Here is a 26,378-nt window from a genome sequence, read left to right on the forward strand (position 1 = left end):
GTGCTTTGGGGCACAACAAGAAATGAACAGAAATGAAAGAAAGAATCTGTAGCTGAAGCTGAAGCTGATGCTGAAGCTGGTTGCCAGCCGGCCAAAACAAATTGCCTTGCATATTAATTTGAACATGAAAACATATAGAAAATAACATCCATATACATATCTATGCAAATTAATAATAATAATAATAATAAACCGAAAACCAAAAACCGAAAGATGAGGCACGACGGACAGAAAGATCGCTCGATGTTTTAATTTATAGCCCAGCCGCTTTGAAATTAGCTAATAAAGCGCGGCGGCTACAACAACAATAACAATAACAATAACAAAACCAAAAACCAAAACAACAACAACATCACAAAAACTTATCAAAATGTGTGAATAATGTGACCTGAACGAGTCCGTCGGGCAACGCTTCAGCTTCAGCTTCAGCTTCTTCTCATTGTGACCGAGTGAAGTCGTGGTGCACAGTAGTTTGGGTCAGGTAGCCCATACATATGATTATAGCTGGACATACAGAGATATACCTATGTATACACACATATATATATATATAGAGTTTGCTCTATAGTTAGTTAGTTTGGTCTGTTTTTTGCCTAATTAGCAGTCCAAAAGGGGCGGCTTTAATATGCCCATTAAAATTATGAAAATCTATTTTTGATTCGTTGCGTTTTCATACAATCATTTCTCACATTTGTGCAGCCTTTTCAACTGAATTTGAATTCGATTTCGAATCGAATGAAATGTTGAAAAATAGACCGTTAGTCATATGGAATTTCCTGTGTGCAATCGAGATTCTTTATGCGGTTTACTCAACTATGCCAAAAGATGGGGGAAACTCTAAACTACACTATCAATAAGGGATAGAAATTGTGAATTTTAACATAGATCAGTTAAAATCTTAAGTAGGGTTTCATCTTTAGAACTAAGATCGATTTACTCTAAGTTTCCTTTTGAAATACCAAAATAAGTTTCGTTGTTAAAAAATTTGATAAAGTTCAGTTTAATTCTTCTGAAAGTCCTTTCTTTTGAGTTAAGATCACTTTACTCTAAGTTTCCTTTTGAAATACCAAAATAAGTTTTGTTGTTTAGAAATATATTTTACATACAATAATATTTCATTGTTAAAAACTTATATTAAATTCTTTTCTTTTGAGTTAAGATCACTTTACTGCAAGTTTCTTTTTGAAATACGTTGTTTAGAAATATATTTCATATACAATAATATTTCTTTATAGCAAATTATTCTTAAATTCTCCAAAAAGTTGTCATACAAAGCCGACGGCAAAAAACTGATCTTTACTAACAAAAAAACAATGTTTTCTCTACATAATAGAAAAGTTATTGATGTCTCCTTTTTATGTGTATACTATATAATACTGCATAATAGATTAACTATGTTTAGGTCAAAAGAATATGTTTTTAAATAATATAGTAGTATAGTAATATGTATGTAATCCTTGCGTTGGTTGCGTTGAGTGGCGTCGATTGGTTTGGTTAGTTTTCAATAGATAGATAGATACTCGTATGATAATTGTTAGATAGATTATAAAGATGGTTTGTGCATAAGGATTGCAAAACACATCTGTGAACAACACTCACCGAAAAAAAAAACCAATAACGAACAACTTTCGATCGATCGATTCTCGATGCAGAGATATTCCAAACGAGAATTATATTTGTATTTGATATATAGATCCAATTGTTAGACACTTCATCTGATATATATATATATATCTGATTGATTTGCGGATATATAGATTGTTGCGAGTTATTTTGATGAGTTATTCAGTTGATATTTGCCAGGTTAAGGATAATGCTAAACACTTGCGGCAAGACACAAAAAAAACAATGCACTTCTTTCTCTCGCGCTTTCTCTTCGCTCTCTCTTGCGATCTTTCGCTCTTTTTGCATAGAGGAAACGTAGTATCTTTTAAGAACTTTGTTGTTGTTGACGATGTTGTCGATGTTGATGTTGTTGTTGCACACGCACGTAAACAAATGTTTATTGTCGCTGGTTGTTGCTGTTGTTTTGAATGAGTGTGTGGTTGATATTTTGCATATAGCTTGCTTTTCGGTATTTGTTTTTATTTTTCTCTTGACGATTTCTGATATCGATGTGTGTATGTGTGTTTGTGTGTTTGTTATGAATGCAGAAAGTGTATGTGACACGGCGGTGATCAAGAAACGCGACGAAATGTAACGATGAACGGTGCACGGTGTGTATGAACGGTGAACGGTAAAACGGTTTGCTGACGCTTAACGCTTAACGATTGACGGTAAAACGATGTGAACGCTGTGGACCAACAACAAAACGAGCGAGCGGAGCGACGAACGCACAACCCGAGCGGCACGAATGTTACTTTGGAACTGATTTTCGTCGTGACACCTTCAATGCGAGCAGCAGCAGCGGCAAAACGACAGCGGCAGCGACGTAGGCAGCGGCAAAAACGAACGAACAAACGAACGAAGCGAAGCGACGAGAGACGAACGAAACGAAGCGATGCGAAGCGACAGCAGCAGCAGAAGCAGAAGCAGCAGAAGTCGTTCGACCAGTCCCCGAATTGTTGTTGTTGTTCTTGTTGTTGTCTTCTCTCTGCCTTCGTCGTCGTCATCAGCCGTAGCAGCAGCGGCAGCAGCAACAACAAGTCAACCAACTTCCTTTTTCCACATACACACACACACACACACAGGCGTACACTCGTACTCGTACTCGTGCACGCAAAAACACCCGAAGCGAGTGTGAGAGTGAGAACGCGTTTTGCTTTAGCAATGGCTGACGCTCAACGTGACGCGCAGCAGCAATGCGACAAAGCGAGACAGCAATAGCATCTGCAGCAACTACGGCCTGGCTGGTTGATGATGCGCGTGTATTTATAAACGCTTGCACAGCGACTTTGCAGCTGTCTCGCTCACACGCACGGCCGCAATGCGAACGGTGGAAGCGAGTGCGCTGCTTTTGCCAGCTGTATTTACCTATGTGTTGTTTCTGCTTTCAGTGCTTTGCCGAACCACACCCCCAAAAAACATTGAACGTTTGCCGTTGTTGTTGTTGTCGTTGTTATTGCTACTGCGGCTGCTTCTGTTTTTTTTTTTTTTTTTTTTTTGGTGCTGTTGCTGCTGCTACGTGTCGTCTCTTCGCACTCGGTTCAACAACCAAGCAGAGCGCCAACATTGCTATTTTTTGTTGTTGTTCTTGTTGTTGTTGTTATCGTTGTTGTTGCTTTTTTGGTTCTAGTTGTATTTTTTTGTGTTTTGCGCAAATTGTTTGATTCCCTCTTCGTTGCTTTTGTTGCTGTTGCTGTGTTTTGCGCGCGCAATGAATTTTTAAATGAAAATGACAGCAGTCCAAACAACACACGCAAAACTCAACTAAAGCAACGCAAAAATTGTTAGTTAGCCCGAATGAAAATAAATAATAAAGCAAATAACAAATAACAAAAAACAGGACGAAACAAAAACTGAAAATGAAAAAGCAACAACTCACTGGCGAGCCAAAGGACAACATACAAGTGTGTCCTCGCTATTCATCGTAGTTGGAGCAAGACACAAAGATAGAGACTGAGACATCAGCATGGGGGGGGGAGGGTAAGAAGCGTCCTGCATGTCTCAAATCATTCACATTTCTATTGCAATAATTATGCTAGGTCGGGAATGAGATACAAATAAATTGACTTGCTTAAGTAAATCAACTTGAATAAGAAACACATAATTTAAACTGGTTTATTGCTTAAATATCTAATAAATTATGCAATAAATAAATAATAGCAGACACAAAGACAACTTAGCTTAATGCGGAAAAGATATAAATTTAATTGTGAAATAATCTAATCATTATTAAAATTATAGAGCTACTGCCATAACCATTTAACGAGCATATTATTTAAATGCCAGTAAATGTAAAAACAGCTATTGATAAGATGCTGAGATATAAATAAACATCACATAAAATAAAAAAGTAATGAAAAGTTTAAATATTTCAAAGAATTTAAATGCGCATAAATATCTTAATCAAAATTATTAAAATATATAAAATAAAATAGTTGGCAAACATTTTACTTAAATGCCGATAGATGAAAAGCATTTTCAATATAAAAAACTTTCTACTGATAATTTAGTTACAGCTCCTTTGTTTATAAATATTTTTTGAAAAATCTTTGTAAAAGGTAACTTATTATAAATAAATATATAATAATATCATTTGTAATATAATATTTATATACTTCCATAACTATATAACTACATTTTAGAATGCCACAAGAATTTCCATTGTAAAGAATTTTTTGTTGATTGATAAGTAAAAAGCAAAAAACAACAAATATTTCAATTATTTTTGGAAAAGTTGTAAAATAAAGGCAAATATTAGAGTGAAATAAACAATTAATAAAATATAATGCAATTATCAAAACTATTTAATGTAAATATAACTTTAAAATATAAGCAAATGAAGAAGTAGTTTTATTGTGTTAATCGAAAAGATTAGCATATTTATTAAAATATTCAAAATAAATTTCAAATATAATAGAACTCAATTATTAAAATATAATTATACAAAAACTGTATAACATTGATGTATTATTTAATATTATATATTTCAATTATGATAATTTTTGATTGAAAGTTAAAATACATACATTCGCTTGTTGCCCCTTAAAACATTGTTGCGACTGCAGAGTGAATGATAATGATAGTTAGCTCGCCCTCCGCAATAACAACAGCAACACCAAGAGCAGCGATAGCAACAACAAAATGGTTGACATCGTCCCTTCGTCGACTTGACTTTTTTTGCCTTCTTTCATTTAGTTATTTACATTTATTTTTCTTTTTTTTATGCCTTCCCCATGTATTTTTTTTGCTTCATTTTCTGCGTTTTTATTGTTGTTGTTGTTGTTGTAGCTGACGTTGTGGAAAACAGCGAGTAAAGAAAAACCTTATCAAATTTTTATGACAATTTCAAATAGCTGACGAGAGTTTTCCTTTTTTTTGTGCATATATTTTTTCACACATTGACAAATGAATGAAACAGACGCAAATGAAAGTTGCACAAACATTTATATATCGCAGTTTTTTTTTTTTTTTTTTTTTGCTTTTTTCGCTTTATGGATTTTTCTTGTAAATTTTCTCTCATTTGACTGGGGCTGGAAATTAAATTGTTGCGGCTAATTGATGTGTACTTCGAAGTTTGCCCCGTAATCGGCCTTCGCAATCGGAGAATGCGGAGAAATACAGACACAATTACCATTACGACAGCTTAGCATACAATTTGGGGCATTCAAAAAACACACAACACGAAAAAAAAAATAGAAGGAAAATAGAAAAAATGATGAGAGAAAATGTTCGAGTTTCGCATTAATTGTGCTTGCAACTGGCACTTTAAAATGAAACTTTGTTGTTGATTTTATTTATCGCTAACGAAAAGAGGAAACTTTTTTTTTAGTTACGCAACGAAGAAGAAGAAAAACACACAGCACACTGGGTTAAATGTAAGTTGAGCTGAGTTTTATTTTTGTTTGGCAATTTATGCACACACATCCAAGCACTGACACTCAATAAACTTTAAATCCCATGCTTAGCTAATAGCCCTCAGACAGGGTCATTAACTATGCATTTGCATAACTGGAATACTTGATTCGCTGGCGATTAAAAAAAAAAAAAACGTGATAACTGACTCGGTAAATGTCCTGTAAAATTTGAAGAAATTAAGGTCAACTTTTAATAGAAAAAAAGCTAAGAATATGTAATGTATATTTATATATAACTCTATTTTATATAGTATATATTTATGTATAAACGAAAATCAATCAAAATAAATAACATATATAATTTTTAAAGAGAAAATATATTTATACAATTATATAAAATCTAAGTTTAAAAACAAGAAAATCAATCAATATTTAGAATTGCTTATACAAAAACATATTTTTATTTTGAGGTAGGATGAATCTTGTATCTGTTGATAAGCATTTTAATTAAAGCCAAGAATGATTTTGAAATTATTTTTCTGTCTTAAGATAATTGCAAGAATTAACGAATTCGTATGCAAACCAAAAAATGAACAAATTTATATATAATATTTTATTGTAAAACAGAAAAATATACGAAAATGCATCTTACCTCTAAATATAGTGTTAATCCAAAGCTGTAAACATCTTCAAATAGAAAGACAATTCCAAAATCATTCTTAGTTCCAAAAAAAGTGGTAATAAAGAGCTTTAAGATTCATCTTTACTCAAAATAAAAATATATTTCGGTATGTAATCGATTTTTACTTTAATAATAACTATAATTTTTATAATTCCTAAACTTTTGGTTGGGATCGGATAAAAATAGAAGAAGTTATATAAGAAATACTTTTTAATTTTTACGGTTCTTAGTTTCTTTGGCTACTAATCTGGTATATTTTGATATGCCAAATATAGACTTCAGTATAACACTTTATAGTATGTATGTATTTTGAATGTTGTGTAATTGCAATATAACAAATATAGCATTTGGTATAATTTAGTATATTAATTAGGTATATTTTAAAATTAATATCACACTTTTCTGCTTTCATTAAAAATGGATATATTTAAATATACATGCTTTAAAATATATTTTACATAGTTGATTCAACAAATGTTCTGTAAATGAAAATCAATGTTGAGCAGAAAGAAATGCTGTAATAATTGTTATGCAGAATTGCAAATTTATGGAACTAGTATCGATTATTGAGTATATTTATTATTGAGCAGCTAATACTCCATTTCTGTCGGCTTAGGCGAGAAGGGTATGCAGTTTAAAGAGTGTAAAATAAATGCAACAAATTTATTGACAGCTCGCTCGAGTAAACAGAAACACAGCTAGAGGGAGAGAGAGAGAGAGAGCGAGAGGGAGAGTGGGTGAGAGAGGGAAGGAAAATATATGCACATTCAAATACTATTTTCGTAGCTATATTTATTGTGAGCGCTGCTTTAACTACACTTTGGTAAAAATGGCAATTTTTTGCTGTTGTTGTCGTTGGGCATAAAAAATGCAAACATTGAGAACTAAACTGAACTGAAGCGACATGTGCGAGTGTGGGTGTAAAGTGTGTGTGTGTGTATGTGTGTGTGTGTTGTTATAGTTGTTGTAGTTGCTGCATATGTTTGCAAGGTTCGACGCCATTGCCCTGCACATTTTTCATAGGCGACAGTTTTGATTGCAGGCGCGAAAGGAGCTGAGAATGGAGAATATGGGCAAGGTGGAGATTTACTCAAACTGTATGTGTGTGTGTGTGTGTGTGTGTGGTGTGTGTGTGTGTGTGTGTGTGTGGGTATTTAGCTACTGCACTCAACAACAACAACAACAAGAGTTCACAACTTTTACTTCGACTGCGACTTCAACTTGGGACTTGGGACTTTAACTTCGTCATTCGCCTGAGCGCTGATTAACGACAATTCGTTTGCCTGATTTTTTATTGCCACCAGACGTTGCCACAACTGCCACTGCCACTGCAACTGTTGCACATTCATTAGGCGCTGTCGTAGGCGCGTGTCCAGAGGCAACTCAAGCCAGTAAATTTCATTAGCGCCTGAGCCGTTGTCTTTTATTGTCTGCCTCGCGAGTCTTGGGGGCGTGGCATACATATCATGATTAAGTTGCATGCAACAGCAGCAACAACAGCAACAGCGGCAACAGAAAGTGTGAAATGTGTGACAGCTGCAAATGTCACACTAAAATCCACAAAATATAAAAAAACAAATCCAACTCAATTGAAATGTGGACGTGGCGTATGAGTAATATTTGATGTCTATTGACATCGCTGTGCAAATAAACGATTGCATTAAAAATAACCAATGTTTGATTGAAATGAAAGTCCGCTTGACAGTTTGATTTGATGTTCTTTTTCACGATCCTTAGCGAAGATTAAAGAGATTAAAAGAAGACAGAATAAATGACAAAAGGGGAAAGTATGGAATTTGCTTAATTAGCTTTTATTTAGTATTTGTCATTTGAATATTTTCATTACGATTATCAAAAATTGTAGTCAATTTATAGGTCGCAATATACATTACTTAAAATGTCGCATTATGTAGTAATGTAATTTAAAATTAACAAAAATATGAATTAATTAATATACAACTATAAAGTAATGAAATTATGTTTCTTAATCAAATATTAATGACAACTCATTCAGCACACAAATAAAAGACATAATTTACTCAGGGATTCAATTTAATTGGACTTAAATTTGAGGTGAACTAAAATTGAAGTCAATAGAGCCTTAATCATTTTAAGTATTTTAATATTATTCAGCAAATGAAAAATAAAAAAATTTAACAATAATATAACAAAAATTAAACCAGAATGAATTACGGAACAAACAAAATAATGAATTTTATCAAATTATATTATTAAATTTATGAAAATACAAAAATGAATAAAAGAAATATAATATATATATAATGAAATAAAAATATTTCTAAATCATTAATAAATATTTATGGTCAGCATACAACTAAAAGATATGATTTGATCAACAATTCAATTTGGTTAGGCTTTAATTTGAAAAATTAAATGAGAAATTGAAATAATTCGATTGTGTAAATAACTTAATAAATGTCCAATAATACTTAAATACATCTCCGACCCTATAAAGTATATATATTCTTGATCAGCGTCAACAGCCGAGACGATATAGCCATGTCCGTCTGTCCGTCTGTGTGTCTGTCCGTCCGTCCGTATGAAACACTGGATCTCAGAGACTATAAGAGATAGAGCTATAATTTTTTTCGACAGCATTTGTTATGTTTACACGCAGATCAAGTTTGTATCAAATTTTTGCCACGCCCACTTCCGCCCCCGCAAATCAAAAAAACCGAATAACAAGTGTAATTTTAAAGCTAGAGTTACGAATTTTGGTACATACAATAATTACTACAGTAGTTATGATTCCTGAAAATTTGGGTTCAGATAAAAATTGTGGAAGTTATTAAAGAAATAATTTTGTATGAGCAAAAACGCTTACTAGGGGTCTGAGTTGCTTTGGCCGACAATCTGGCACATTGTGCCGTCTATGGTATATTTTGAATGGTGTACTATATAGATATACCAAACATACCATTTGGTATATTTTTAGTATTTTTGCAGTATATTCGGTATATTTTGAGAAAAATACCGCAAAATATATTGCTTTTATTCAAAATGTGTGCGGGTATCTCACAGTCGAGTACATTCGACTGTAGCTTTCTTACTTGTTTCGTCATATGTTTGCTAATCAAAGAAAAAAAATTCGAAGTATCTATACAAAATAACTTAATTATTATTGAATCATTTGATTAAGTTATGTTCCATCGGTTTTTGTGAGCGTTGTCATCTTTTCGATGCAATCTCTTGACATCATTATCTTAACAAATGAGTTTGGAAAAAGTCTAAAGGCATCATTGAATGGGAAATGGAAAAGGCGGCAGCAGCCAGAGAAAATGTGAAAAACCAAGGCAAGTGGAATTTTAGTTGAGTTCGCGTTTCGAGTTCCGTTCATTAAAACGTTGCTGCAACTCGGCTAAATGCAACCAACAAAAGGATCAATGCAGCTGGTGCAAAGACGGTCAAACGGTCAGACAGTCAGGCGGGCGGACACAGCGGGAGAGAGAGAGAGGGAGAGAGAGAGAAAAGCCTGGCTAAGGTTGAAACTGAGACTGAGACTGAGGGTTGAGAGACCACCGTCGTGCGTTCGTGATGATGATAATGGTTTACTTTTATATTTTGTGATGGTTTTATGATGCGGTTAAGCGCTCAAACCGCAAAGTGGCTCGGCGCGCGCGACACAAACGCACTGCATGCGAAAAAAAAAGAAAAGGTTTGAGGTTTGAGGATGCGCAAGTGCAGAGAGAAAGAGAGAGAGAGACAGCAAAGTTAGAGCAACACTCGATAAAGAGTCCGCGTAAGCTGCACAAGTTTCGGTAATGCCGGGCCAAGACAAGACAAGGGCCAGCAAACAGTTGAGTTGAACTACCTGACACCCGAGATTGAGAGATGGAGAGACTGCTAGACGGACTTCGGCTTTGAGAGCGCGCGACATAGAAAATAGCAAAAGGATTAACCGCATTCCGGGCGGTTTTTGGACCTGAACGTGGACTCTGGCATCTGAACCACGACAACTCGACAGCTCGGCGACTCGACGACCTGCAATCGAGGACGCTGCGGCTGCTGCGGTTAGCTGGATAAACGCCTTAATCGCGTTCATTGTTTCGGGGCAGGCCAAAAGCATGCGGAAACAATAAAAATGCGAGCGCATTAATCTGAGACGCGAGAGAAAGAAAGAAAAGGACTCGGCATGGGACTCCAATTGCGAGCCCTAATAATTACCAGACCAGAGTGAACCAGAGGTGATTATGAGTTTATGATCTTCTTTCTGTATGTGTGTCAGGTAGCACATGTTCAAGACACAAAATTTAACTGGAAACAGAAGCTGAAGCTGAAGGAAGCAGCCTCATCGACGGCTTTACGCCTTTTGCCAAATCCATGCTGACTTAATAAAGCTGCCCCCAAAAACGTAGCAGCTACTTGAGCTAACGGATTTATGGGTTTTTGGTAATTGAAACCCCTCGCAACCAGTTTCAGTCGTCGTCTCAATCCCAATCGCAGTTCAGTTTTGCCAAAGATTCAGAGCTCGAGAGCTCGATATCATCAGCAACAACAACATTGACGATTATCAGCGATTATCACGTTTTCGATAATGAGATTTCGTTTTATGATTTCACCAGCCAAAACCAAATGCTTTTGCTGCCGCTTTTACCCCTTGCAACAAATTCTCTTTGCATTCCTTTTTTTTTTTTTTTTTTTTTTTGGGTTTGTCTTGCTTCTCGCTTGTTGTTTGCCGAGTGGCATGTAGCTTAAGGGCGGTTTCCTCCTCACTGGCAATTAAGTTATGTCAATCCACTTGCCATATGGCAGCACGACTTCGATTCCGATTCCGATTCCGAGTTCGAGTTCGAGTCCGAGTCCGATTCCAGATTCGGAGGGGAGAAATCAAGCACTGAGATTTGCGTTGTAAGTTAGACGTTTGTTTGCTTTCTGGGTGGTTGGATTCCAACTCAAACTCGACAACTCACATCATTTGCACCATAAGCGATTACCACTTGCGACAACGACGACGACGACGCTCTTAAGGATTCATCAACGTTGTCGCTCAACATAAACCCCAAAAATACAACAATCAGAAGTCAAGGTGACAAACAACTCTGACTCTGATTATGGGTAAATTAATCGCTTGGGCATTCGTTGGCATTCAATAACTACTTAAATAATTGTAAATACAGAATTAAATGCGCTACAGTTACAGCCATAAAAGTTGGAAGAAAATGTTTGTTAATAGCTGTTGCTGAAGACAAGATAAGATTTCTAAATTATTAATATATTATTTCAACTTATAAAATCTTTTTTTTTTAAGATGGAAAAAATCTTCAATCAAGATTTCCAATCTTCTTTTCCATCTAGATTTGTTTCTTGCTGTGTATTCTTTCTTAGTATTAGTATTAAACAAACAAAATAGTCTATATAATAATGTATCGATCAACAATGAACTATTCTTAAGTACTGCATTTGATAATAGCATCTATAAATTAAGCTATTAAAGTGCATTAAGTGAACTGCTTTGAAGAAAAATATACAAATTTTAATCTAAATCTTTCAATCTAAAACTTTATTTTACCAAACTTTTTTCTTCTTATAAATATTTATATCATTTCCTTAGCTATTTATTCATTCATTAATTATAACATTATCATTGCGAAATGAATTGAATTTACTTAGCAACAAATGCACCAATTCATACAATAAATTTACGATTCTAAAATAATAAATTTAGATAAAGTTTTTTCATAGTAAAACTGATTACTTTGATATAACTCTACAGAATATCACAAATTCTATTGCAAAATTGATGTAAAAATCATTTCAATTGAAGGCAAAACCTATACATAATAGCAAGTAAACTAAAAATGGAAAATTGCTGGTTAAAATATATGTTTATTATGTATTCATCACTTTAATATACAACAATAAAAGCAATGCATAAATTGCAATTTCTGAAAGAAATCTTTACCTTATAAACTTAAATGAAAACTATAAAATTTTGCATGAATTGTGCACAAAACTGTTTATGAGTGTTTGTCAATAAATTGAGTTCATTTTGATAGATCTTTTTCATATCAAAAGCATGTGTTTAAATTCACAAAAGTGCCATCGTTAGTAGGCGAAAGTTTAATTTATGCTCCCCGAAAAAAAGACTCTCTGATGTTTTGCATAAATAGTTCAACAATCGATTTGTCTGTCTTTAAATAATCGACTCGACTTTTGTTGGCTGCATATCGAATGAAATTTGAAAGATTTTGTGCGAATTTATGGCAAACTGATTGCCTCTAAACTTATTACAATAATAAAAATTAAGAGCAGCTCTTCTTTGTGAAATTATGTGATATTCAAAAGATTCACAGCTGTCTATTAACCTAAACAGAATGATCTAATTATGTTAAGCTTGAATGATTTCGATTTAAATAAAATAAAAGGCTACGTTTATAATTGGTTTAAACTTTAAATAAATCGTTATGCATGCAAATTTTGAAGCTCATAGCAATTTATAACTTAAGAAATAAGCTCAAATTTCATTTCCGTCTTCCGTCTGTGAAAAGAGAATCGTTTATGTATCATTTTCCCCTCCAACGAAAAAAAAGTATTTTCCCGTGCAGCGATTTTCATTAATAAAACTGACTTGAATTACAAAAACAAATAAATCAGTTAAAAGAGAGCAGCAGCAGCAGCAACAATAACAATAACAAACGATCGCACGCAGAGAGCGGAGCGCAGTAAAAAATCATCGAAGAGGAAGAAACCTGCCCAGTTGTAGATCAGACAAAGCAGCAGCAACAACAAGTAAGAGAGTTACAGTGCTCGACTGTGAGATACCCGTTAGCCATTACATAATATTTTAACATTGAGATCAAAACATTGCGGTATTAATGTTAAAATATACCAAGTTAATATTCCACAAATATACTAAAAATATACTGATATTTGGTATATTAATATAGTACTACATTCATGATTTACCAAAAATGGTACAATATACTAGAGTGGTATTTACAATATACCAAATTATTATACCACAAAAATACTGAAAATATACCAAATATTATATTTGGTATATTAATATAGTACTACATTCAAAATATACCACATATGACAGAATATACCAGAGTGGTATTTGCAATATACCAAATTATTATACCACAAAAATACTGAAAAATATACCAAATGTTTTATTTGGAATGTTGATATAATTTTACATTCAAAATATTCCATAGAATACAAAATACCAAAAGCTATATTTGGTATATTAATATAGTACTACATTTAAAATATTCCATAGAGTGCAAAATCTACCTGATTGTCAGCCAAAGCAACTAAGTATTATTGTTGCTTGTACCAAAAATCGTGACTCTATTTGTCAAATTGCGAGGGACTTTAGTTTTCGTAGCAAAAATTTGAAACAAACTTGATCTGCGCGTAGAAATAATTATGATATATCTCTTATACTCCCTGAGATCCAGGATCACGGACAGACAGACAGACAGACGGAGAAGGCTATATCGTCTCGGCTGTTGACGCTGATCAAGAATATACATACTTTATAGTGTCAGAGATGCCTTCTTCTGCATCTGCTATAATACCCTTTTACCCCATGGGTGCCGGGTATCAAAACTTGGCTTGATCGACAGCCACTGTCGCAGTCGCAGTCGCAGTCACAGAGTCCGAATCCGAGTCTTGGAATCATTTGTGGAGTGCTTTGAGATTTGTGGTCGGTCACTCAGTTACGTCTGTGTCTGCTGTGGCTGTCTCAACCTCATCTTTGGGGCTGGCTGTCTGGCTGTGTGAGTGTGTGAGTGAGTGAGCACAGTGAGTTGTTGCACAGCCGTTCATCATATACCCTTCAGTCCATTTAACACGTTTCTGACACTAATCCTGCCTTGATGAAACTAATTTTTTTCCATGTGCTTCACGGCTTCTCTTCCACACAGTGTGCCAGTTGATTTATTTCAGCGTGCGCTGCTGGCGACCAACGCTTAGACAAAGTATGCCTCGACTATATACAACATAATGTTGTATATATATATATATATGCAAACTATATAGAGTGCTGACTCTCGGACTGACTGACTGACTGACTGAATGACTGAGTGACAGTCAAGCGATTGCGTCGTCGTCGTCTCAGCTTCTGCTTGAACTCACACGCAGCCAATTCGAGTTGAACGTCGTTTTCTGCTTTTTGGTCCCAAGATCGCTTGCTGTGATATGTATGACTATATCTCTGGCATGATCTTGCCACAAATTAGTTTGGTTAGCTGCCATTGGACGACGACGACGACGACGACGACGACGAAGTCGCCTGCCTGCTGCCTCCGCGATTCAGCCTGTCAATCATTAAAAATATGTATGCAACGATCCGATCCGATCCGATCCGTTGATATTGCTGTTACTGTTGCTGCTGCAGCGTTGCGAGACAGTGCAATGTCATGCTTCATTTCCTGAGTTGTCAATTTGTTGGACTTGTTTGGAGCAGCGACTCGAATGAACGAGAGAGAGAGAGAGAGAAGAGCGGGAGCGAGAGCAATTTATGGCCTGGATGCGAGATGCGCGATGAGTAGCCAAAAAAAAGAATGAGAAGAAGTTATCCCAAATATCCATAAGCAATATCTTTTTGTTGGCCGCCTTTCAATTGATCCATTTAAACAACAACAACCACAACACACAACAACAATGACAACGACAAACGCAACAACCAACAAAAATTAGTTAGAAAGCAAAACAATAAATATGACAAAAAAGATGAAGCAAATGCTGAGAATTACCGCTTAATGACATTAAATGAGCAGCAGGTGCATGACAGCCAAAAGCGAGAGCGAACCGAAGAGTGATGGGGGGTGAGCTGAAAGGGGGGGGGGGGGGGGCAGGCAGCGGCAGTGAAGGGTTAATGTGGCTGCAGCAGAGTGAAAGTGCGAGTGCCAAATTAAGAGAAGCCACAACGGACGAGATACGAGAAAAGTCAGCGAACGAAACAAACTAAAGACGACTTAACGAAATTACAAATGCAGTTCAACAAAATCTTGCAAATTGCATTCTAATTCAGCACTCGAAATATATATTATATCATTTTCAATTAGATCTAGAAGAATAATCTTGTAAAATTAATTGAAATTCAGCTCTGATAAGATCGTAATCTATAAGATCTATACATATTATAGTAATAGTAATATAAAATCAGATTTCTTTTTATTCTTTTTGTAATCTTGCAAAATGTTGATTGATGTATTGACATATTCATTATATGATTATTATCTTTAGATACTTTAATATAAAATCAGATTTATTTCATTTTCATTAGAAATAAACATTAGAAGTTCTAATATACATTAATATTTTACATTTTGGAAATTTATTCTCATAATTTAGTTATGTTAACCTAAATGTTTGATAATTGCCGGAAAACTTGTATATTTGTTTAAATCAACAGAACATTTTATTGATATTTATGTGAAGAAATATTGACAAGCGTTTGAAAAGAATAAAATAAAGAGTACAGGTCAATTGACAACTTACACTTAAAATTAGAAAACTGTAAAGAACGCTTTAAAAAGTAAAAGACGCAAATTTGAAAGCTAAACAATTTTTACAAATATTTTGAAAACAATCTTTATCATTGTAACTTTATAGATATAACTTGCTGTTAGGCTGAAGTTCTTATCGTAACTATACAAACGCTTCTTCTTATTTTTAAACTAGTAAACGTTCGAATTATTAGATGGAGTAACGCAATACAAACAGTTAAGACTTACTTTAATAAGGATGTTTTCACTTTCCAATTCATTTGTCCATTTGTCCATTTGTCTTCAAATTAAAAGACGTCACATTAATATTCTATCCATCTGTCCATTGATATCTATGCTATTTATCTATCATTCAAGGAAATTCAACATTGGACTGATGGTTATAATAAAAATAATGAATTTGTTTGCGATCAAATAAAAATTGTATTAGTAATTTACGAAATATTTTTGAATGGGGGAAAACGCCTACTTACTAAGGTTTTTAGTTGCTTTGGTTGACAATCTGGTATATTTTGTACGCTATGGTATATTTGAAATGTAGTGTAATGGCGATATACCAAACTTCGGTATATTTTAGTATTTTTGCTATATATTTTCGGTATATTTGTAGAAAATTGTGTTAATGAAAATAGATAGTGGATATTTTACTTAATTGCATTTAAAATTTATAGAACATTTAAATATTATAAAAACAAACTTCATATATTTGTTAGCACATTATATCTAAATCAATACTTTACAATTTTTGGAATAATAAATCATTTTTGTTGAAAGGCGCCCAAATTGATGGCAACGCCCAAATTCAATGACAGCTTGACACTCTTTTCGATGACCACACAGAGAACAACAAACAACACAAGGCTCGAAGTGTGTGTGTGTTCGCTTTGGGTGTTCTAACAATGCCCATTCAAAGGACATGCCCACAATAAACGCCCCTCGAGCTCTCATTCGCAATGCAAAGAACTGCAAAACGGAACCACTTGAGATCGACGAGGAATGTGCAAAAAAATAAAAACAAAAAAAGAACAATGGGACTGAGGACTGCGGACTGCGGACTGAGATGTGATCGGTGTCAACGCCTCTGGCAAACAGTGCGAAAAACAAGGAAGGGAAGGCAAAGAAAAGGAAAAAGGATAACTAGGTATGCATAAGATGCTAGAGAGAGAGAAAAGAGAAACCGAGAAACCGCAATGATCGATTGATTGCCGATCGATTTGGGCAGCAAAAGACGAGCAGCAGCAGCCCTTAAAGTAATTGCCAAATAATTGCATATCGTATGGCACACACACACGCACATACACACAAAAGGAAAAACTCTTATCGATCCTTGCCGAAGGCGCTTGTTGCTCCTTTTTTGCGTTGCGTTGCGGTGCTTGCTGCAGGCTATTTGCACATCGGGTTACCAGCAGACCCACAGCCCACAGTCGAGATATAGCCCAACGATAAGCACACACACACACACATACTTAGATCTTTGGCTGGGTGTGCGTGTGTGCAAGCATGCGCAATTAACACGAGTGCAAGTCGAGAACTAGTTGGTCGGGTAATGGGAATGAGAATGCGAATGCGAATGGAAATGGGAATGGGATGGGAATGGGTTTAGGTTTTGAATTTGAGTTCGGGTTCGGGTTCGGGTTCGAGTTTGGTTTTCAGAGTAAGTGTGTGCGTTTTGGGGTAAGTCAAAGTGAGAGGAGCAGAACAACAACAACAGCAGTTGAGAGTCGACAGCCGACACAGACAACGCGGTGCCTTGCCGAGTTTTTAATTGAATGCATTTCAGCGTAAAAGGTGAAAATACTTTTACCTCCTTACCGTAAGGAAAAAACAAACAACATACAACGCAAAAGACATTCAACAATAATAATGCACATTGCCGCACCACAAATACTCTTTCTTTTGCTCTCCTTTGTGATAATTAATAACTCATCTCGATTTAATCACTATAACATATTCAAAGTGATATACATTTTGGATGATATATTTTTTTGTAAATGTTTTTTAGTGTAACACATCCATTTATTTCACTTTTTTATTTATTCAATAAATTTATGTTAAATTTCATTCATTTACTTATTTAGTTATTAAGTTTTTTATTTGTTAATTTATTTATTTTTTTGCTAGCACTGCCAGCTAAAGTTTAATTACTAATACTTAATTTTACTATTTTGATCATGTCATATGTATGTAATTTCTTTTTATTAAAAGTACTTTAATCCTTGTCAATAAAAAATAAAGTAAATGTATAAACGTTGGCAATGCTTAATAATTTATAAATAGAATACAAATAGCACAAATACAATTAATGAGGAAGAATGAACTCAAGTACAAATAAAATAATAATTCAATTTTAAATATAAATATAATAACAAAATGTTATTTGATATTGAAGTTATCAAATTGAATAGATAAAAAGTGAAATACCCCCACACATGTTCGATAAAGCCTTATTTCACAAATATACCAAAAATATACGACAAAAATACTAAAATATACAGAAAACTGTCTTTGGTATATAAATATAGTACTAGTTTCAATAAAACTATATTCTAAAAATATAGCAATTTAATATCCCACAAAAATATTAAAATATACCGAAGGCTATATTTGGTATATCGATATATTACTAGTTTCAATAAAAATGTATTCTACAAATATACCAACTTAATATAAAAATACCAAAATATACCGACGCCATGTTTCACAAATATACCAAAAATATACGACAAAAATACTAAAATATACCGAAAGCTATATTTGGTTAATTAATATAGTACCAGTTTCAATAAAACTATATTCTACAAATATACCAACTTAATATCCCGCAAAAATATACCGAAAGCTATATTTGGTATATCGATACAGAAGTACATTACTACGACATATTTCTACGAAATGAAGTTGCTCAACATTTACAATTTTCATAAATTAGTTCCATAAACTCGATCACAAACACGCTTAGTGTTATCGTTAAAAAGTGTTGATAATATGCCACGAATAACTTCAACTTGAGTTAACAAATTTTCTTATCGAATTTTCAGTAGTTTTTCTGCGGTTTTTTTCTGTAGAGTATTTTCATGGAGCTGTAATAACAGGAAACCTCGCCAATCCAACACGCAACTTGATTCCCAGTTTGCTTCCCTCTCTCTCTCTCGCTCCTTTGCTCTCTCTCACTCCAACTCTTACACGTATCCCCTTCTCTGTCTGCTGCCATTGCCTGTTCTTTGTGGCCACCCTCCGCCTGCTCGCTTTTCTAGCCCATGCTCAGTTTGCTTCGCTTGCTTACCAATTTCCATTTTTCCGGTTTTAAGCACACCAACACACACTCACACACACGCACACTAAACCACACACACACACATGTGTGTTGTTGTTGTCGCTAAACTTTGTGCAGTTGCCGTTTCTACCTTCAATTTGCTTATACATTTTTCATCAGTTACAGCTAACACTTATTAAATGTTGTTATTATTACCCATCATCTTCTTCTCCTTCTTCTTCTTCTTCTTCTTCTTCTTCTTGTGGCACTCTTCTTGGGCACATTATAAGCAGTTGTGGTAATGGAAAAACAACTGAAGAGGAAGAGGAAAGTGGCAAGAGGTTTGCAAATCCGTCTTCCATCAAACATAAAACTTAATTCACACTTGAGTCTCTGTCTCTGTCTTATATGTTAGAACAAGCTCTTCAAATGCCTTTCTTATAAATAGTGTTTTAAACTAATCACAGTCTTATTGAAATTGAGTTTAGATAATATATTGAACAAAAATCATTACTTTTCATCTTTTCGTAAGCTTAACTGGCTTATTAAAAAAGTTCAACTCCAAAGAAATAATATCAGTATTTAAATTTCAAAAATTTTAAATATAAAAGTCTTTCACTTTTTCCAGTTATTGATAAATAACATTTCAAAATATATGTAATTTTTATTCTTCTTGATAATTGTATTATAGAATACTTGTAAGATAATGCCAGCAGCTACATATATGTATAAATTCATTATTAAAACTCCTACATTTAAAATATATTTCCCATCAATTTATTTCTTTACTATAGTAATCTTATCTTCTGCAAGTACATGCACCTGTGTTCTTTAAAATAGCAGTGCGCAATACGCAAAAATATATAACGTTTTATTTTTATAATTTCTTTTTGTTAGTTGATTTGGTAAAATATATATAAAGATATAAAATAGACATTTCATTTGTATGATACTTTTCAATTATTATGATAGAGACAACATTTTACTCTATACTATACTCTTTTTAATTTAATAATTTTTGTCTTTAAACAAAATTCGATACTAAAGTTTTAAGGTTAGTGGTATCTATATCTAAAAAATACTTAAATTCTTATCAAATTACATATTTATACTAAACAAAATAAGGCTTTGCAGGCTTTAAGTGTAATGAAAAATAATTAATATTACAAAAGTTAAACATTTTATATGTAACGAAATATAAGCAATAGATTTATATCATAAAAAAAGACTTAAGAATAAAGGCAATAAATTCAGAAAGAAAAAACAAATCAAAAATCGAAAAACTTTTAAATTTAACGACAAAAATAATAAATATCCATTACATTACATCACATAAAAATTAAGCCACTTGACATACATTTAAAGAAAAAGGCAAAAGATTACCATTATCAAAAAGTTAGACATTCAAAGATAATAAAATTCAAAAGTAAGACAACTTAAATTTAAAGAAAACACAATGAAATCTAATAAAAAAAATACATTATTAGAATGTACGACACCAAAAAATTAAAGAAGAAAAAAAAACACTAAAATCCAAAAGAAAATTAAATTAACTTAATTAAAAAGTAAAACACTTTAAATTTAAAGAAAAGAAAACTATGATGAAGAACTTTCGAATAATTAGAGCTTCATATTTAGGTTTAGCAAACTTCCAACTTAAACAAAAAGAGCAAAGTTAATGTGGCGAAAATCCCTTTACATATTTAGCGTAGAAAATGAGAAATGTGCTCAAGTCTTTGTAATGATGACGACAATAATAATGTTGTCTGTTCGTCTGTTCCTCTGCCTGACTGTTGTCTATTGCAACATGTGGAAGCAAGTTCTATAAATGTCATCTAAGTTCAAATATAAGAAGATTGCCGTAGAACATTTCCCCAGCAACGAGAACTATTAATATTTATGATTGTATTGATGAGAGAGCGAATGGCAGACAGATGAAGAGAGAATTGAGGGAAGGGTGATTGGGAGAGAGGGGGAGAGGGACAGCGGTGCAGTAGTTGGATTGAAAGCAATCAAATAAAAGTCAATATCAAATTGCGTATACGCGGCGTAAGCGAGCGTGCAGCAACTGTAAATAATATAAAGTGCCAAGCGAGCGACTCGAATAGCTGCTTACGTTCCAGTGTGTGTGTGTGTGTGTGTGTGTGAGTGTGTGAGTGTTATGTGTGTGTGTAGTTCTATCTATGTCCATTGTGCGGCATTTCCGGTGGCCGCTAAAGGAAATTTTTATGACGTCAACGAGAACGGGGAATGCAACAACAACAACAACAACGAAAAAACGGACAACAAAAGCGAGTAGTAGATGATGAAGAAGAAGAAGAAGAATGCCATCAGGTAGCTTCCCGGCAAAAGAAGTTTCAACGTCGTTTTTTTTTTCGGTAGGTTTTTCTCCGGCTTTGTTTCGCATGGAAACCAATAAAATGAAAACGACAACCAACAAAAAATATGAAATAATAATAAGAATAATAAAATAACCCAAAGCTTCAATAACTCGACGCTTTCTCAAACCAAAATGGAAAGGAGAAGAGAGGGGGGAGAAGGGGAAACGGAGGCTGACAACACTTGCTATTTAGCGTTAGAGTTTTGATGTTTTAGCCCCAAACTTCAGCGTTTTATGATTATTATGCTTTTTATTTATTATTATTTTTGATTTCAGATTTTTCGTTGTTATTTTGTGTGTCTTTTTATTTTTCTTTGGTTTTTTTTTGATATTTTGGCAATGGGCCTACAAATTGGCTTGCTTGTCTCGGGCCTCGATGGGTCATGCATATATTACCCATGGTCGACGCCTCATAATTAATTTTTGTATATGTTTTTTTCTTTTTTGTGTGTGTGTGTGTGTGTGTGTGTGAGCTATGCAAAGAGAGCAGTGGGGCACACAGCGGTTCCACTCACTGCCAACAAAAATCAATAATACAAAAGATCTTTTAAGAGTCCAACATACAGAAAAGATGGAAAAAAAAACGATCTTCGACTGTTGCGACTACAAAACTCTTTGGCTGCTGCTGTTCAGTCTCAGTTTTATATGCATGTAGATTTTTTCTTTATTTTCATGTGTGTGTGTTGCCTTCTTTCGTGTATTTTGCTTTGCTTTTGGGCTTTTTGTTTAATAATGAGACGACATTTCGAACGCATAAAATCGTCATAATAATTTTTGATATATGAAGCAGCGCAAGCGCTAATATCAAACGAATTCTTTTCAAGATAAAAAAAAACAACAACACACACACACACACACACACAATAACAATAACACACACAGGCAGACACACACACTTACACGTTTACACAGAGGCAACTGCGACTGCGACTCAAAGTCTCGCCTCGAGAGGCATCTTTATGAAACTTGATTTTGGAGGCAGCCACGGTAGCTGCATTTGCCACAAGCAGCGAGGGGAGAGGGGTGGGGGGGAGCGAGGAGGGGGTACAATACTGACCAATTCTTATAAGAAAAGCCAAGGCAGAAGACGAAGAAGCAGGCAGCACATGCGAGAGCATAAATAAATAAAAGCCACAGCAGAAAAATCGAAAGAAAAAACACCAAAAAAAAAAACGAAGCATTAATCGTAACAATGTTATTAGTCGTACAACAGGGGATTAGGCTACCGATTCGTGCGCGAGGAGCTGCTGACCATCACAGCAGCAGCAACAGCAACAGCAGCAGCAACATCTTTGAGTTGAAGCTCTCCCTTTGTCTGAACAGTTTGGGAACCTGCAACGGTTGCTGCTGCTGCTGCGTTTTTTCTGCTTCTCTTCTCTTCTCGCTTTTTTTTTTTTTGGGCGCGTTTTATGGACAATCTTATGGCGGTGATTAAAGAGGGTGAGGCCCATGGAGGCGAGGCCCCAAACACGCCAACGCCAACGCCAGCTGCGCAGCCATTGCCACCGTGTGCCACACTTTGTTGTTGTTGCTGTTGTTGTTGCCACAACTCTTGTGGCAAAAGTTTACGGCAGCAACAACAGCTCACTATGGTTGCCTTTTGGCTTGCTGAGTTGTGTTGTGTTCTTCTTTTTTGTTTGGTTTTGGCTTCGTTTAATTGCATTAATTAAATGCAGCATATACAGCCTGTCAGTGAGGGGCGTGGCAGTTGCGATGCATGGTTTGTTTCTTACTTAACTCCTTACATATTATGCACATTGTTGACCCAGCAGCAGCTCTCTCTCTCTCTCTCTCTCTCTCTTTTCTGCTTAGGATAACGGATATACTTGACTCGACTCGACTCGAAGTAAAAAAGCCACAATCGAGTGTGCTCGAATGTGAGATACCCGCTACGCATTTTCAATAAAACTTTATTCTAAAACTAAAACAAATCAATATACCACAAAAATACTAAAATATACCGAGAGTTATGCTCGGTATATAGATATAGTACTAGTTTAAGTGAAACCATATTTTAGAAATTAACCAAATTAATATACCCCAAAAATACTCAAATATACTGAAGGCCATATATATAGTATAGTATATCAGATTAATACTAGCTTCAATAAAATCATATTCTAAAAATATATCAAATTGGTAGCGCAAAAATATTTATCGATATATTACAAGGTTGAATTAAAACAAAAATACTAAAATATACCGAAACAGTATTTGGTATATCGATCGATTACTAGCTTCAATAAGCTCATAATCCTAAAATATACCGAAATTATTTACGACAAAAATACTAAAATATACTGAATACTATATTGTAATACTATTGATTTCAATAAAACCATATTCTAAAAGTATACCAACGTAATATACAGCAAAAATACTAAAATATACTGTAGGCTATATTTGGTATATCACAAAAATACTAAAATATACTGAATACTATATTGTAATACTATTGATTTCAATAAACCCACATTCTAAAAATACACCAACTTAATATACAGCAAAAATACTAAAATATACAGAAGGCTGTATTTGGTATATCACAAAAATACAAGAATATACTGAATACTATATTGTAATACTATTGATTTCAATAAAACCATATTCTAAAAATATACCAACTTAATGTACAGCAAAAATACTAAAATATACCGAAAGTTATGTTTGGTATATCAACATAGAACTACATTAAAAGTCTGCAGAGATGCCTCCTTCTATCTGTTTCATACATTTCCAGCATGCACAAAGCTATAATACCCTTCTACACTATGGGTGCCGGGTATAAACATACAAAAATTGCATTTAATTATGGATGTACGCATAATTCGCTGGAAACTCTTTGTTCCTTTTTTTTCCTGTTTTTGTTTTTGTTTATTTATGTTCGTCAAGTGCTTACACTAATTGTTGCTCTTAGCCTCCTTGTATCCTAGCTATCCATTCCCTAGTGCTCTATAGTGTCCGAAGGCACTAACAATAAAGAACTTAAGCGGCTTTGATCTCAGGTCATCGTCAAGTCGTATATTATTACATGCGTTGCTTTCATACTAGAATACTATTTATAGTAGGTAGTATTTCCATTGATTTCACATAAAATTATACTATTTTTGTATTTACTTTATTTACTATATTTATTAAGCACATTATTCTTGTTTAATTATGTAATGAAAGTATGTTGTTGATAAAGTTTATTTATTTTGTGTATAAATAAATTAAGAGTCAGAAAATTTAGATTTTAGAAAAATCAAATAATTAGTTTGGCTTCCTTAGTGAACGTATAAATAACTTATTTCAAACTAATCTCTCTATAAATATTAATTATATTTTCTACTACAAAATTTATCTACTATGACAAGTTAGATTGTCAACAAAAAACTTACACAAAATACAACACGATTAGATAATAAAGTTACCATTCAAACTCTTACAAACTCACTTAAAGGAAACAATAAAATTATAAAATGTTATAGTTAAAACTAAACTTAATATATGTTAAGCATATTTGGATAGAATTTGCGAGTTGAAGGCCTCAGCAGTCAGCTCTCTATTTACTATATAATTAAATTGAATTTGCTTTTATTATGTATTTGTTTAGGAAAGAAATAATACGCTTTGATTAGAATGTACTTTCTTCACTTCTCACTTTTTGTTTAAAATAATTTATGGTAAATTTGATTTAATTTAATTGAAAATAATTTTGGTTTCTTTTTGTAATATTTTATCAAAGTAAATCAGTATTAATTTGCATTTAAAATTGTTATTTTCAAATAATTTACTGTGTGTTTAATGCAAATTAAATATATATATATTTTTTATATATTTTATTAAATTAATTTGATATTTATTTGCATTGTTAACATTTTATTTTGAACAAACTTAGGGTTTATTTAATATTCAATATTGTTTAGTTAGCCTGAAGGACTTCGTCGCTCTGGCTCATCTCATTGCAATAAAAAGTTGTATTCGTTATTTCAATAAAGTAATTATAATGTAATATTTTCCTTTCAAGCATTTGTAACATTATGAATATTGACACTAACGTAGTGTTAACTATGAAATTGAAATATAATGAAGCTAAGATAGATTTTTAAAGTAAGTTGATAATATTGATTTTGTGCTTTAGTTGCGAGTAACAAGCTCTAATTCGCACTTGCTGTTAATGACTTGAAGGAGCAGGAACGCACACAGCTCGAATGAGCGTAACAGTCAGCGTAATTGCGTTACGTAGCGTTACGTTAAATGCGACGTAACGAGCAATGCGTAGTGCGTAACAATTGTGTTATGCGACGACATGCAAAGCAGGCAAAGTAGAGCTCAACTCGCCACTCAACAGAGGCAGGTGTGTGTGCGTGTGTGTGTGTGTTGATTTGTGTGTGCGTTTGTGCGTTTGTGTTTGACTGAAACTTATCAACAACAAAGCGCAGCGTCAATCAAATTTGGCTGCTCTTTGATTTGGGCTTATTGGGCGACTGCTGACAAAACATTGACAAGATCAACAATGGAAGATCCAAAAATCGACGAGGCGTACTGTAAATTTTTTAAGCCCACATTGGGAATTCACAGCGTACGATAGAGGGAGAGAGTGAGAGGGAGAGAGGGAGAGGGAGATGGAGAGAGTGAAAAGTTCGAGCATAATGTAGGGAAAATGTTTCGTTGTTTAATAGAAACGAGTTGTAACAATGGACAGAGAACAAACTCCAGCTTCCAGGAATGTGCAATGTGGGATAGAGAGGGAGAGTGAGAAAGAGAAAGAGAAAGAGAGGGGTTGATGTGAGTTGGTGCAACGGTTTTTTTTTCTTTTCTCGAAAGAGCGAGATTTGCTGCGGTTATCTGCGGCGACGTCTCCAATTGTTGTCACTATTATTGTAGTTGTAGTTGTTGTTGTGCAACCTTTTTTGATTGACACTGTTTACGTGCGGATTGAAGACAACCAAATTTTGGGCCCACGCATACTTATGCATCGATGAGAAAGTAATTGTTTTGCTCGACTTGAAATTGATTTTTTTGTTTCATTCGTTTTTTCCACTTCTTTTACTTTCCATCGACTCACACGCTCCGGTCCCTATTCCTGCTCCCTATTCCCCTATTCCCATATTATCCCTTTCCCTTTCCATTTTCATTT

General features: G+C 34.0%; 1 protein-coding gene across 2 annotated transcripts in view; it reads right to left on the reverse strand.

Moving 5' to 3' along the window:
• Positions 1-16,074, reverse strand: part of LOC117576686 (homeotic protein ocelliless) — a 34,598-nt gene extending 18,524 nt beyond the window's left edge. For both annotated transcript variants that reach the window (XM_052001911.1, XM_052001910.1), the window contains exon 1: positions 15,852-16,074. The gene's annotated coding sequence lies outside the window, so the exon portion shown is untranslated. The remainder of the gene's footprint in view (positions 1-15,851) is intronic.
• Between the last annotated feature and the right edge of the window lie 10,304 nt (positions 16,075-26,378).

This window comes from Drosophila albomicans, chromosome X, assembly GCF_009650485.2.
Source record: "Drosophila albomicans strain 15112-1751.03 chromosome X, ASM965048v2, whole genome shotgun sequence".
Classification (NCBI taxonomy): Eukaryota; Metazoa; Arthropoda; class Insecta; order Diptera; family Drosophilidae; genus Drosophila; species Drosophila albomicans.